The following is a 12,807-nucleotide window of genomic DNA, read 5'->3' as shown; positions in this document are numbered from 1 at the left end:
GGGTAATAAAGGGGTTAGGGCCAACTTTGTATTATCCGCTGGCCCTAAGCCCGAAATTCATGGGGTCACGCCAATATTAGACATGACCGCCATGAATTTCTAGTAAAGTATTTAAAAAAAACACAACACCCAGAATAAAGTCCTTTAATTGAAATAAACACACAATTCTTTATTGTTCTAAATTAAACTCTACTTACCGTCACGCCCATTCCAGCTGAAGCCAACGATCTCCTGCAATAAAAGTAAAATAATAAAGCAACATCATCCTTACCTTTCCATGGTTCCCAGGACAGCTTCAGCTCTGCTACATTCACATGACAGGCTGGATCGCAGCAGATAGCTGCCATCCAGCCTGTCATCCCGCAGACGCTGAGAAGCGCAGGCATGCTTGCGCTCCTCAGTGTCTGGCTGTGACGAGATGAGCCGACAATGAACTCAGCTCACCTCATGCACGTCACTGACAGCGTGGGAGAATTCTCCTGCGCATGAGGTGAGCGTGAGAGACTTGGCTCATCTGGATGCCGTCACAGCCAGACACTGAGGAGCGCAAGCATGCCTGCGCTTCTCAGTGTCCGCGGGATGACAGGCTGGATGGCAGCGTTCTGCTGCGATCCAGCCTGTCATCTCGATGTAGCAGAGCTGGAGCTGTCCTGGGATCCATGGAAAGGATGATGTTGCTTTATTATTTTTCTTTTATTGCAGGAGATCATTGGCTTCAGCTGGAATGGGCGTGATGGTAGGTATGGTTTAATTTAGAACAATAAAGAATTGTGTGTTTATTTCAATTAAAGGACTTTATTCTGGGTGTTGTGTTTTTTTTAACTTTGACTATGGGGTTAGTAATGGGGGTGTCTTATAGACGCCTCTCCATTACTAACCTGGGCTTGATGTCAGCTGGCATTATAAGCTGACATCAACCCCAACCCTATTACCCCACTGCCACCGCTACAGGGCAGTGGGAAGAGCGAGGCTAAGTGCCAGAATTGGCACATCCTATGGATGCGCCATTTCTGGGGCGGCTGACGGCTGGTGTTTCTAGCCTGGGAGGGGGCCAATATTCATGGCACCCTTCCTGGGCTATTAATATCAGCCCCCAGCTGTCTGCCTAGCCTTTGCTAGCTATTAAAATAGGGGGGACCTCACGTCATTTTTTGGGGGGGGTCCCCCATTTTAATAGCTAGTAAAGGCTAGGTATTCAGCTAGGGGCTGATATTAGTAGCCTGGGAAGCTCCGTGGGTATTACCCTCTTCCCAGGCTTCAAACATCTGCCCCAGCTGTCTGCTTAACCTCCGCTAGAGACTAAAATTACAGGTAACCCCACGCCAATTTTTTTTAAATAAATCCTTTATTTTAACACTAAATGACAAGTACAGTAACCAACACTATCACTGTACTTATTATATATGTGACTGACATGTTTCTATCTATCTAATCTATGTGTGATGCTCTATCTTTCTGTTATAAATTGTCGGGTACCGCTGCTGAATTGCCGGCCGGCTTTTTTAAAGAGACGGTGCATGAAAACACTAATATTTTTTTTAATAAATCCTTTACACTAAATGACAAGTACAGTAAGCAACACTGTCACTGTACTTATTATATATGTGACTGACATGTTTCTATCTATCTAATCTATGTGTGAAGCTCTATTCTTTCTGTTCTAAATTGTCGGGTACCGGTATATGCCGCTGCTGAATTGCTGGCTTTTCATGTTTCACTGTGAGCACTGTTCCCATCGATTTGGGCAACCACCTCCCCCAATACATTCTACATTATTGTTAGTTGTTTTCCTTCACGTAGAATTAACCTACAAGGAAAGAAAGGGTTTATTTTCATTCCGATATTTGTGTCCCATTGACTTGCATTGGTTTCCGGTATCGAAATCGGCGATATCCGATACTTTTTGGGTATCGGCCCGATTCAATCTGATCCGATATTTCCTATTATTGGAAGGTATCGCTCAACACTAATCACAACCAACCAGGGTCTTCTAAAAAAACAAAAAGTCACTTCGGTGCCTGACAACATCTCTGACAACAGATCAACTTTTATAACAGATTTCTTAAGCTAATGGTACCAATGACCTAGGAATGAATTTTTGGACACTCAAAATTTTTAGTCTATGGCCAAATTTAGTCAAGACTTTTGTAGAACACATTTGGAGATTAGTTATTAAATTACAAAGGACTTCTCAATGTAAAGCTTCCTTCCTTCTATTGTTTATCCAAGATTAAGAGATTTATGACCTATCCAAATTAATAAGAGCTGTAGTACCCAAATTAGTGGTCCAACTGACCAGCTTACCATCCAGACATCAAATCTCCAATGTACAAACAAGAAGTTTACCAACATGACTGACCATGACTAATGCAACCCAGTGATGCTTTTGGAATTTTTGAAGAGGCAACCTTCACAATACCAGTGGGATGTTCTAATTACTAGACTCTTATCACATGCCGAATAATAGCTTGTGATCCACCAGTAGACCTCAAAGAGGAGATCAGAAGATCTTGATGTTAGGTCACCAGGCTATTCTCCTTCTCGGTTCTACTTCTTCCTCGCGAATGTACCATCTCTGCCAGTTTCTGCATTGGCTACTTTGTGGCACCGCGCCTTTTATGCGGGTGATGCTTGACAGCCCTGTTCTATTCCTGGGAATTTTGGTGCCACAAGGAACCCAAAGGTTCCCACAGGGAACTTGGTTTAATTGTCTAGTTTTGATTGATCCTTCCTTAGAGCTCAGGGTGGGCTGCTTGCTATTTAAACCCCTGGATCTCTGACTTCCACTGCAAGTCAATTAGTTCTGTTACCTGGTTTGTGCTATTTATTTCTTGCGTTAGTTTCCTGATCCTTCTTGTTTTCTGACCTCAGCATGCAAATTGTCTCTTCAGAGAGGAAGAGGACCAGAACTCTAGTGCCACCTACAGGAAGTAGCAATCCTAAAAGTCAATAGTGACCCTTTAGTGAGCCTTGTCACATGACTTAGGATATAAACCAGAACCAGAAACTCAATTTGCACACACTTTATTTTGCGGTACTGCCCCTCGTCAATGCAAAGTGTGAGTTCTGGTTTGGCTGGATGGGAGGCGTTAGACTGCTATTAACTTTTAGGATTGCTACTTCCTGTAGGTGGCACTAGAGTTCTGGTCCTCTTCCTCTCTGAAGAGACAATTTGCGTATTTCCCAGAGGAGCATTGCGGCTTTAAAAGTCTCCCCACCATGACATGCTTAACATGTCGCGCTCTGCAAGGAGAAATGTTACCCCTAAGATACGGACTTCAGCATGTGACTAACCGCTTGTTTTACTATTCTGTTCTTGACCTGACCTCTTGACTTTGACCCTGCTTAGTGACCATTCCTGCCTCTGGATCGCTCTTCTGGATGGCAGCACTTCCATGGGAGCAATCCACAGGACCCCATTGAAAGACCAGATTACTGTATAGGGGTTAAGGGGTGACTTGTACTAAGTCTGTCCGAGGTAGCCTTTTTGACAAACGTGACAGTGGATTTGGGTTTCAGTGGGTTTGGCAACTTATTTTCTTTAATGAAATGCTGATTGTCAAATCATATGGGGACGCGAGAAATTCAAACAGTGCCATTGTCTGGTATGGTTCCTCCTCGTTCCCTGGTAGATCATCTACCTGAGCCTGGCTGACAAAAGATCCTGTATTAATAAAAGTAGACCTTTCCTGCAATAAGCAGCCATGTTAACGACATTACCATATGGGTGTATTGGTTCTCTATAGTGCCTCCTATTAGAGATATCTAACCTATAAGTCAATAACCTTTTAATGAGCCTTGCAACATGACTAAGAACATCCAAACACTATCTTGCTTTGTACTGATGAGAAGTAAATGCCCTGGAACAGCAGTCTACAGATAAGTTTCCCATTTGGCTAGTATCCTTAGTCATGTTGTAAAACTTGTTAAATAGTTGGACTTTGCGTGTCTAACCCCAATAGAGAGAAAGTTTTATTCCTTCTGGAGGAGTGTTGTTTTGCATATTTTATACCTAATTTAAGCAAAAATATACTTAATATGTCACATCTTGGACAAAGCTTAAAATATATTCGTTAAAAAATCTGTAGGAATGAAATGTCACTGAGCACGAAGGGTATGAAGATTATTTATAAGTTCTGGTCCGGCTGTAGAAATGTCCTGTTGAATTTATTTCTCACTTCTTTCTTAGATATGGACTGAGGACTCTTGGCCGATCTCCAAGGAGCTTAACAGTCCATCAGTCAACACATCACGACCCACGGGGCAAAGCTACCGGCTAAAGCTAAGTGTGAGGTGTGTTGTTATGAAGCAGCCGCCCATGGCAGGACTAATCTCCATCATGTCAGTCGTAAATGTGAGCTCTCGGGGAAAAAAAAGTAGTAATTATTAAAGGTCAGTCGTGGTTGGGTTTTATGTGCTAAACTTATTCTAGATTGAATAACTTTTATGATTTTATAGGAAGTAAAGAACATTCTATGGTAGATTTCAAGGAGTTCAAACAATGGTGTTGCATAAATTGGAAAAATATGGCAGCTATATTCTAGAAACAGCACCGCACCTGTCCACAGGTTGTGCATGGTACTGCAGGCTAGACCATTTCACTTCCTTAGTAGACTCTACTAGGGCTTTTTCACTTTCAGGAAAGTGGACCCCAAATTCTCTGAAATATCAAGCAGAGCAGGTCCTCGCTCTTGGCAGGTCCAGTACCAGCTCCCCACCACTGCTCAGGTCTTGGTGTTTTGGTTGCAGCGGTGACACTACGACACCATGGTAGTGAGCTCAGTAGTGATGGCATCTTACAATGACCAGTCGACCATCAGTAGAGCTGCACCTTTGGTCTTGCTATATCAACACTACAGAAGACAGAAAAAATTATATGTGGCAACCGAAAATTGCATCTCTTTGGTCACAGTGGCATGGCCTTGCTATATAGCGAGAGTAAAACTAATGGATTGATTATTGCTCAGACTACAGTTTTGCCAGCTTATCATCAGGACACACCAAGGCAATGTCAAAATCAGACGTGCTGTCAAATTGTTTTTCATTTTCCATCCCTAAGAAAATGCTACAAAATTGATAAGTTGCCACGGATATGGAGTATTTGCCACTTGACACCCAAAGGCTGGTGCCTAGGGCGGCAAAATTTAGCGGCGGCAATATGATTTGTTTTTTTATGCTCTCTTTTAAGGAATTTTTTTTAAGAATCCAATAGAGAGGAAAAGGGGATGTTCCTCTAGGTAGAGGCAGCTAATGTGCAGAGATATATAAAGAAAAGTATACATTGCACACATGAGCTGCAGCAGATGTACAGAATATTACATGTCATGGGTAATCAGAAGTTCTTGCAAATAGTGAATGTGCATATGTGTGTATGTACAGTGCAAAAGTTTTAGGCTTGTGTGGAAAAAATGCTGAAGAGAAAGAATGATTCTAAAAATAGAAATGTTAATAGTTTATTTTTATCAATCAATTAACAAAATGCAAAGTGAATGAACAAAAGAGAAAACTATATCCCATCTATAATTAGTGATCGCTCTTTGCCTTCATCACTTCTTCTCAGTCACTTGTACACAGTTTTCGAAGGAACTCGGCAGGAAGTTGTTCCAACCATCTTGGAGAACTAATCACAGATCTTCTGTGGATGTCACTTGTGCAAATCATTTAGTCACTTCATGTGATCCCTCACCAAGTCCTGATCTCAAATCATTCAGTCTGTCTCGAATTATATGAAGAGGCAGAAGGATCTGCACAAGCCTCATCCACAGAAGATCTGGGGTCAGTTCTCTAAGATGTTTGGAACAATCACCTGTGAGTTCCTTCAAAAATTGTGCCCAAGTGTAAGTACCTAGGAGAAGTGGTGGGATTCAGATTTCTATTTTCTTCATTTACTTAGAATTTTGTTAATAATTAAAAATAAACCATTAACACTTTTACTTTTGGAACTATTCTTACTTTGCACCATTTTTTCCACACCTGCCTAAGACTTTTGCACATTTGTGTATATACTGAGTGTGCATAGATGGGCATGACTGTATTCTGTGAGTATGCATAGATGAGCGTGTCTGTTTGATGTGTGGGCATAGATGAGCGTGCTTTTATGCTGTGAGTGTGCATATATCTGAAGGCCTGAATGCTGTGAGTGTGCATAGATGAGTGTGCCAGCATGCTGTGAGTGTGCATAGATGAGTGTGCCAGCATGCTGTGAGTGTGCATAGATGAGTGTGCCAGCATGCTGTGAGTGTGCATAGATGAGTGTGCCAGCATGCTGTGAGTGTGCATACATGAGTGTGCCAGCATGATGTGAGTGTGCATACATGAGTGTGCCAGCATGATGTGAGTGTGCACAGATGAGTGTGCCTGCATGCTGTGAGTGTGCATAGATGAGCATGCCTGTATGCTGTGAGTGTGCATATATATGTGTGCCTACATGCTGTGAGTGTGCATAGATGAGTGTGCCAGCATGCTGTGAGTGTGCATATATATGTGTGCCAGCATACTGTGAGTGTGCATAGATGAGTGTGCCAGCATGCTGTGAGTGTGCATAGATGAGTATGTCAGCATACTGTGAGTGTGCATAGATGAGTGTGCCAGCATGCTGTGAGAGTGCATAGCTGAGTGTGCCTGCATGCTGTGAGTTTGCATAGATGAGCGTGTCTGCATGCTGTGAGTGTGCATACATGAGCGTGCCTGCATGCTGTGAGTGTGCATAGATGTGTGTGCATGCATGCTGTGAGTGTACATACATGAGCATGCCAGCATGATGTGTGTGCATAGATGAGTGTGCCTGCATGCTGTGAGTGTGCATAGATGAGTGTGCTTGTATGATGTATGTGCAGAGATGAGTGTGCTTGTATGATGAGTGTGCTTGTATGATGTGTGTGAATAGATGAGTATGCTTGTATGCTGTGAGTGTGCGTAGATGTGCATGCCTGCGTGATGTGAGTGTGCATAGATGAGTGTATCAGCATGATGTGTGTGCATAGATGAGTGTGCCTGCATGCTGTGAGTGTGCATAGATGAGTGTGCTTGTATGATGTGTGTGAATAGATGAGTATGCATGTATGCTGTGAGTGTGCGTAGATGTGCATGCCTGCGTGATGTGAGTGTGCATAGATGAGTGTATCAGCATGATGTGTGTGCATAGATGAGTGTGCCTGCATGCTGTGAGTGTGCATAGATGAGTGTGCTTGTATGATGTGTGTGCATAGATGAGTGTGCCTGCATTCTGTGAGTGTGCATAGTGAGTGTGCTTGTATGCTGTGAGTGTGCATAGATGAGCATCCCTGCATGCTGTGAGTGTGCACAGACGTGCGTGCCTGCATGATGTGAGTGTGCATAGATGTGTGTGCATGCATGCTGTGAGTATGCATAGATGAGTGTGCTTGTATGATGTGTGTGCATAGATGAGTGTGCTTGCATGCTGTGAGTGTGCATAGATGAGTGTGCTTGCATGCTGTGATTGTGCATAGATGAGTGTGTCTGCATGCTGTGAGTGCATAGATGTGTGTGCATGCATGCTGTGAGTGTGCATAGATGAGTGTGCCTGCATGCTGAGTGTGCATAGATGAGTGTGCTTGTATGTGTGTGCATAGATGAGTGTGCTTGTATGATGTGTGTGCATAGATGAGTGTGCTTCTATGATGTGTGTGCATAGATGAGTGTGCCTGTATACTGTGAGTGTGCGTAAATGTGCATGCCTGCGTGACGTGAGTGTGCATAGATGTGTGTGCATGCATGCTGTGAGTGCGCATAGATGAGTGTGCTTGTATGATGTGCGTGCATAGAGTGTGCTTGTATGATGTGTGTGCATAGATGAGTGTGCTTGTATGATGTGTGTGCATAGATGAGTGTGCTTGTATGATGTGTGTGCATAGATGAGTGTGCTTGCATACTGTGTGTGCATAGATGTGTGCTTGTATGATGTGTGTGCATAGATGAGTGTGCTTGCATACTGTGAGTGTGCATAGATGAGTGTGCTTGTATGATGTGTGTGCATAGATGAGTGTGCCTGCATTCTGTGAGTGTGCATAGTGAGTGTGCTTGTATGCTGTGAGTGTGCATAGATGAGCATCCCTGCATGCTGTGAGTGTGCATAGACGTGCGTGCCTGCATGATGTGAGTGTGCATAGATGTGTGTGCATGCATGCTGTGAGTATGCATAGATGAGTGTGCTTGTATGATGTGTGTGCATAGATGAGTGTGCTTGCATGCTGTGAGTGTGCATAGATGAGTGTGCTTGCATGCTGTGAGTGTGCATAGATGAGTGTGTCTGCATGCTGTGAGTGCATAGATGTGTGTGCATGCATGCTGTGAGTGTGCATAGATGAGTGTGCCTGCATGCTGAGTGTGCATAGATGAGTGTGCTTGTATGTGTGTGCATAGATGAGTGTGCTTGTATGATGTGTGTGCATAGATGAGTGTGCTTCTATGATGTGTGTGCATAGATGAGTGTGCCTGTATACTGTGAGTGTGCGTAAATGTGCATGCCTGCGTGACGTGAGTGTGCATAGATGTGTGTGCATGCATGCTGTGAGTGCGCATAGATGAGTGTGCTTGTATGATGTGCGTGCATAGAGTGTGCTTGTATGATGTGTGTGCATAGATGAGTGTGCTTGTATGATGTGTGTGCATAGATGAGTGTGCTTGTATGATGTGTGTGCATAGATGAGTGTGCTTGCATACTGTGTGTGCATAGATCTGTGCTTGTATGATGTGTGTGCATAGATGAGTGTGCTTGCATACTGTGAGTGTGCATAGATGAGTGTGCTTGTATGATGTGTGTGCATAGATGAGTGTGCCTGCATACTGTGTGTGTGCATAGATGTGTGCTTGTATGATGTGAGTGTGCATAGATGAGTGTGCTTGTGTGGCACCCCAGGGGTCTGGTTTCCACAGTAACAGCAATGTTATGTCTGAGAGCAGGTGGGAGGTCTCTTGGTCAGGACTCCTATGCATGCCACACCTCCTGCCCAGTCCTGGGAGGGGAAGGACTTCCCCTATATAAACCTGGGGCTGAGGCAGGGTTAGAGAGTAGAGAAGAAGTAGAGACAGAGAAAAGAAGCAAATATAGGAACAGAACATCAGGAGCTCTGTGGGAGCAGTGTTACAAGGAGTCAGGGGCTGGCAGCTGCAGAGCTCGCCCTGACTGAGAAGATTTCTTACCGGACCCGGAGTCCGAGGCTGTGGGGACTAACTCCTACCCAGCAGCAGAATCCGTCAGGCAGGGGATTCCAGGTCCTCTGGCCAAGAAACCCGAAGGCACGGTCACACGCATGGGACCAGCACCGCCGTCGTGGAGCGGAAGCTACTAGAAGGCCCCGAGTCACCGGCCATACGGGTGAGCACCACACGGTACACTCAGGGACGTGGGCTACTTATACCCGCCTCTAGCAAGGTAGCCAGAAGAGTACAGTCAGTTTGGGAGGCCTACAACTCCGCCTGGCCAGGGGAGATCCCATCTGCTCAAGGACTGACCAGGCCCCAATCGCTAGCCAGTACTCCGGGAGGGTCTATCGTTGTCACCAGTAAAGACCCTGAACTACACCGTACCGTCTCTGAGTGGTTCCTGCTACCCCCATCATCCACGTCGGCTGCCCTGAGGCCATACCCCTCCCGTTGGGGGTTATACTATCACGCTGCACAATCCTACCACAGGCCTCAGCGGTCTGCCCTGCAGCAGCAGCTCCTTAGCTGCATTCAACGGGTGGCGTAGTCGTACAACATCTACCGCTAATCCAGCGCCACTTAGTCTGACTCCCTGGGCACGGACCGGATCACCGCCACGAGACTACAACCCTCAAGAGATCCGGCTCCGGGTAAGCTCCCGCGTGCGCAACGCAGCGCGACACAGGCCCAGGGGCGCGTCAACTTTTGGCGTAGTCGGCAGGATTTCGTGCCCGCAACCACCGGGTACTGCGTGCCTGAAAAAGACTGTTCAAACTTACCAGTGGTGAAGATTCCCGCCATCCGGCGCCATCTTCTACATTCTTCCCGCCATCCGCGAAGTTTTCCCGCCATCCGGTGCCATCTTCGGCCTTCTTCCCGCCATCCGTGGAGGTTTCCCGCCATTGGACGCCATCTTGAGGACGCCGCGCGGGAAGAAGAGGGGCGTGGACTCCGAAAGCGCGCGAGAACTGAAGTCCCGCCTCACGTCCGGACGTTGCGTAAGGTCCTGGAAGGAGCCCAGCAGACGCCGACGTCACAGGAGCGCGACGGAAGGTCCTCAACCCTGACGATCCACTGCGGAGCCGCGGCCTACGGAAGAGGATCATCGCAAGGTAGGCCACGGTCCACTAGGGGGGAGAAGGATGTCGGATACGGAGGAGAGCTTCACCGCTTCAACCCCCGCCAGCGCCACCGCTGTTGCGGTCATGCCTTTCACCATGCCCTATATCCCGGGGGCAGCCTGGCTACCCCAGTACTCAAGGGAATCGCATACCCTGCATGACTTTAGAGAAAAGCTGGATAGCCTCTTCCAGGTGTACCCCCTTACAGAAGAGCAAAAAGTGAGCATCCTGGTGGCCCAATTAACCGGGGCAGCCCAAAGGGAGGTAAAGTCCTGGCCACCTGGGGGGAGGACTGTCGCAGGGATACTGGCCCGGCTGAGGGACACCTTTGATACCCGCACCTCAGCCGAGATCAAGCTCAGATTCTACGGGTGCAAACAGCGGGCACATGAGAGTATAAGGGACTATGCATTAAACCTACAAGAAGCCCTGAGAGCCATTAAGCAGACCGACCCTGACGGCGTGGGAGACGAGGACAGGCTGTTGACTGAACAATTTATAGAGGGTTTATATTGCAATGCCCACCGAACCCAGTTGCGGGCAATGGCCTTACAGGACCCTCATCTGGGATTTGCACAGTTCAAGGACAGAGCCATCCGGGTGCTCCGAGAACCGGCACCAGATGGCGTTGTGACCCACAGACGCCCCACTACCACTTACCACCAGGAGGCGGCGCCCTTGTCGGCAGGGCCTGTGGGAGCTGATGCGCAGGCTTTGAGCAATGACCCGGCTCCAGACCTGCACCATCAGGTCCAAGAGCTAGCTAAAAGCGTTGCTGCGCTAACCCGAACTGTGCAGTCTTTACAGGTTTCTACTCCAGGGAAGATCCAGCTGGCATCCGGACCGGAGGACATCCCGTGGCGTCGACCAAGGAGGACCCCACCGGCCAGAGGAAGACCCAGCGACTGATACAACGAGGACGGACGACCCATCTGCCGCCGCTGTAATCAACCCGGACATATGGCAAGGTACTGTCCTTTAAACTGGCACAACCTAGGGTAGAGGGCCAACCCCTAGGAAAAAGATCATCAGGCCCATCGAACTGGCGCGACAAATATGTGGGAGGACGTCCAGTCTTGCCTGTGGTACTGGATGGCATTCCTATGAGTGCCCTACTGGACACCGGGTCACAGGTCACCACCATCCCGTACGTGCTCTTCAAGCAGTACTGGAATGACTCGGATATTACCCGCTACCCTGACGACGACTTGAGTATCATCGCCAGCAATGGTCAGCCCGTGCCACAGATCGGATTTAAAGAGGTGACCATTAAAATTGGTAGAGTTGAACTGGCAGCACAGGGACTGATCATTGTAGACATTGACAAACACGAGAGTCACCCAAAGATAACTCTAGGAACTAATGTAATTGAAAATTGTCTTGCAGAGGTGATTTTCCTTTTACAGCAGGTTGCCAAGAACGCCAGCTCCGGCGAGCAGCGAGTGCTCCAAAAAGAGATCCGGGCACTGATGCGACGGCAACAGGTGGAACTCTCCGGCGGTGAGATTGGTAGCGTGAGAATGTGTGACCCTTTCCCTATTGCCATGCCCCCAAAAAGTGAAACGATGATTTGGTGCCGGGCAGCTATTGGTCTGAGAGGTAGAGATTACCAGGCAATGGTAGAACCAGTTTACTCAGACAGTAGGCCCACCATCTTGACAGCACGGGGGGTGGTTAATGTACGCCATGGGAGGGTGCCCGTTCGCATAATCAATATCGGGAAGAGGGAAGTGTACCTGCCCCGGTATGCCACGCTAGCCAAATTATATACCATTAACCAAAATGCTATACAATCTGTGAAACCCTTGCCTCCATCTCACCCGGAGGAAGGTAACGGCTCTAAGAAAACAATGGAGGACTGGTGTCAGCAACTACATTTGGGTACTGACTCCACTCCCTCACACCAGAAACAGGGAGTCTATCGGGTGGTTCAAGAGTACGAGAGAGTGTTTAGTAAACACCCGTTAGACTTCGGGCGAGTCAAGGGGGTAGAACACCACATCCCCACGGGAGACCATCCTCCCATAAAAGAGAGGTATCGACCCGTACCCCCTGCACACTACCAACATGCCAAGGGGATGCTTAGAGACATGAAGGAGGCTGGGGTGATCAGGGATAGCTGTAGCCCCTGGGCAGCTCCACTAGTCTTAGTCAAAAAGAAAGACAACACCATGAGGATGTGTGTAGATTACCGGAAAATCAACCGTATCACACACAAGGATGCGTACCCCTTACCAAGGATAGAGGAGTCTTTGGCTGCTTTAAGATCTGCTAACTTCTTCTCTACCTTGGATCTCACTAGTGGGTACTGGCAGGTTCCTGTAGCAGAGGCGGACCGGGAGAAGACCGCATTCACCACCCCGATGGGACTTAGCGAGTTTACCTGCATGCCGTTCGGACTCTGCAACGCACCAGGAACCTTCCAACGATTAATGGAGTGCTGTCTGGGCCACAGAAACTTCGAGACGGTCCTGTTGTACCTGGACGATGTCATCGTATATTCTAAGACTTATGAGGACCA

General features: G+C 47.2%; 1 protein-coding gene across 2 annotated transcripts in view; it reads right to left on the bottom strand.

Annotated features, from left to right (window-relative positions):
* Positions 1–12,807, bottom strand: part of CALCR (calcitonin receptor) — a 435,656-nt gene that overhangs the window by 392,669 nt on the left and 30,180 nt on the right. The window lies entirely within an intron of this gene.

The sequence above is a fragment of the Phyllobates terribilis genome, unplaced genomic scaffold (assembly GCF_046119375.1).
Source record: "Phyllobates terribilis strain yellow unplaced genomic scaffold, ASM4611937v1 Scaffold_4__5_contigs__length_816908805, whole genome shotgun sequence".
NCBI lineage: Eukaryota > Metazoa > Chordata > Amphibia > Anura > Dendrobatidae > Phyllobates > Phyllobates terribilis.
This window is presented reverse-complemented; position numbering and strand designations above follow the sequence as displayed.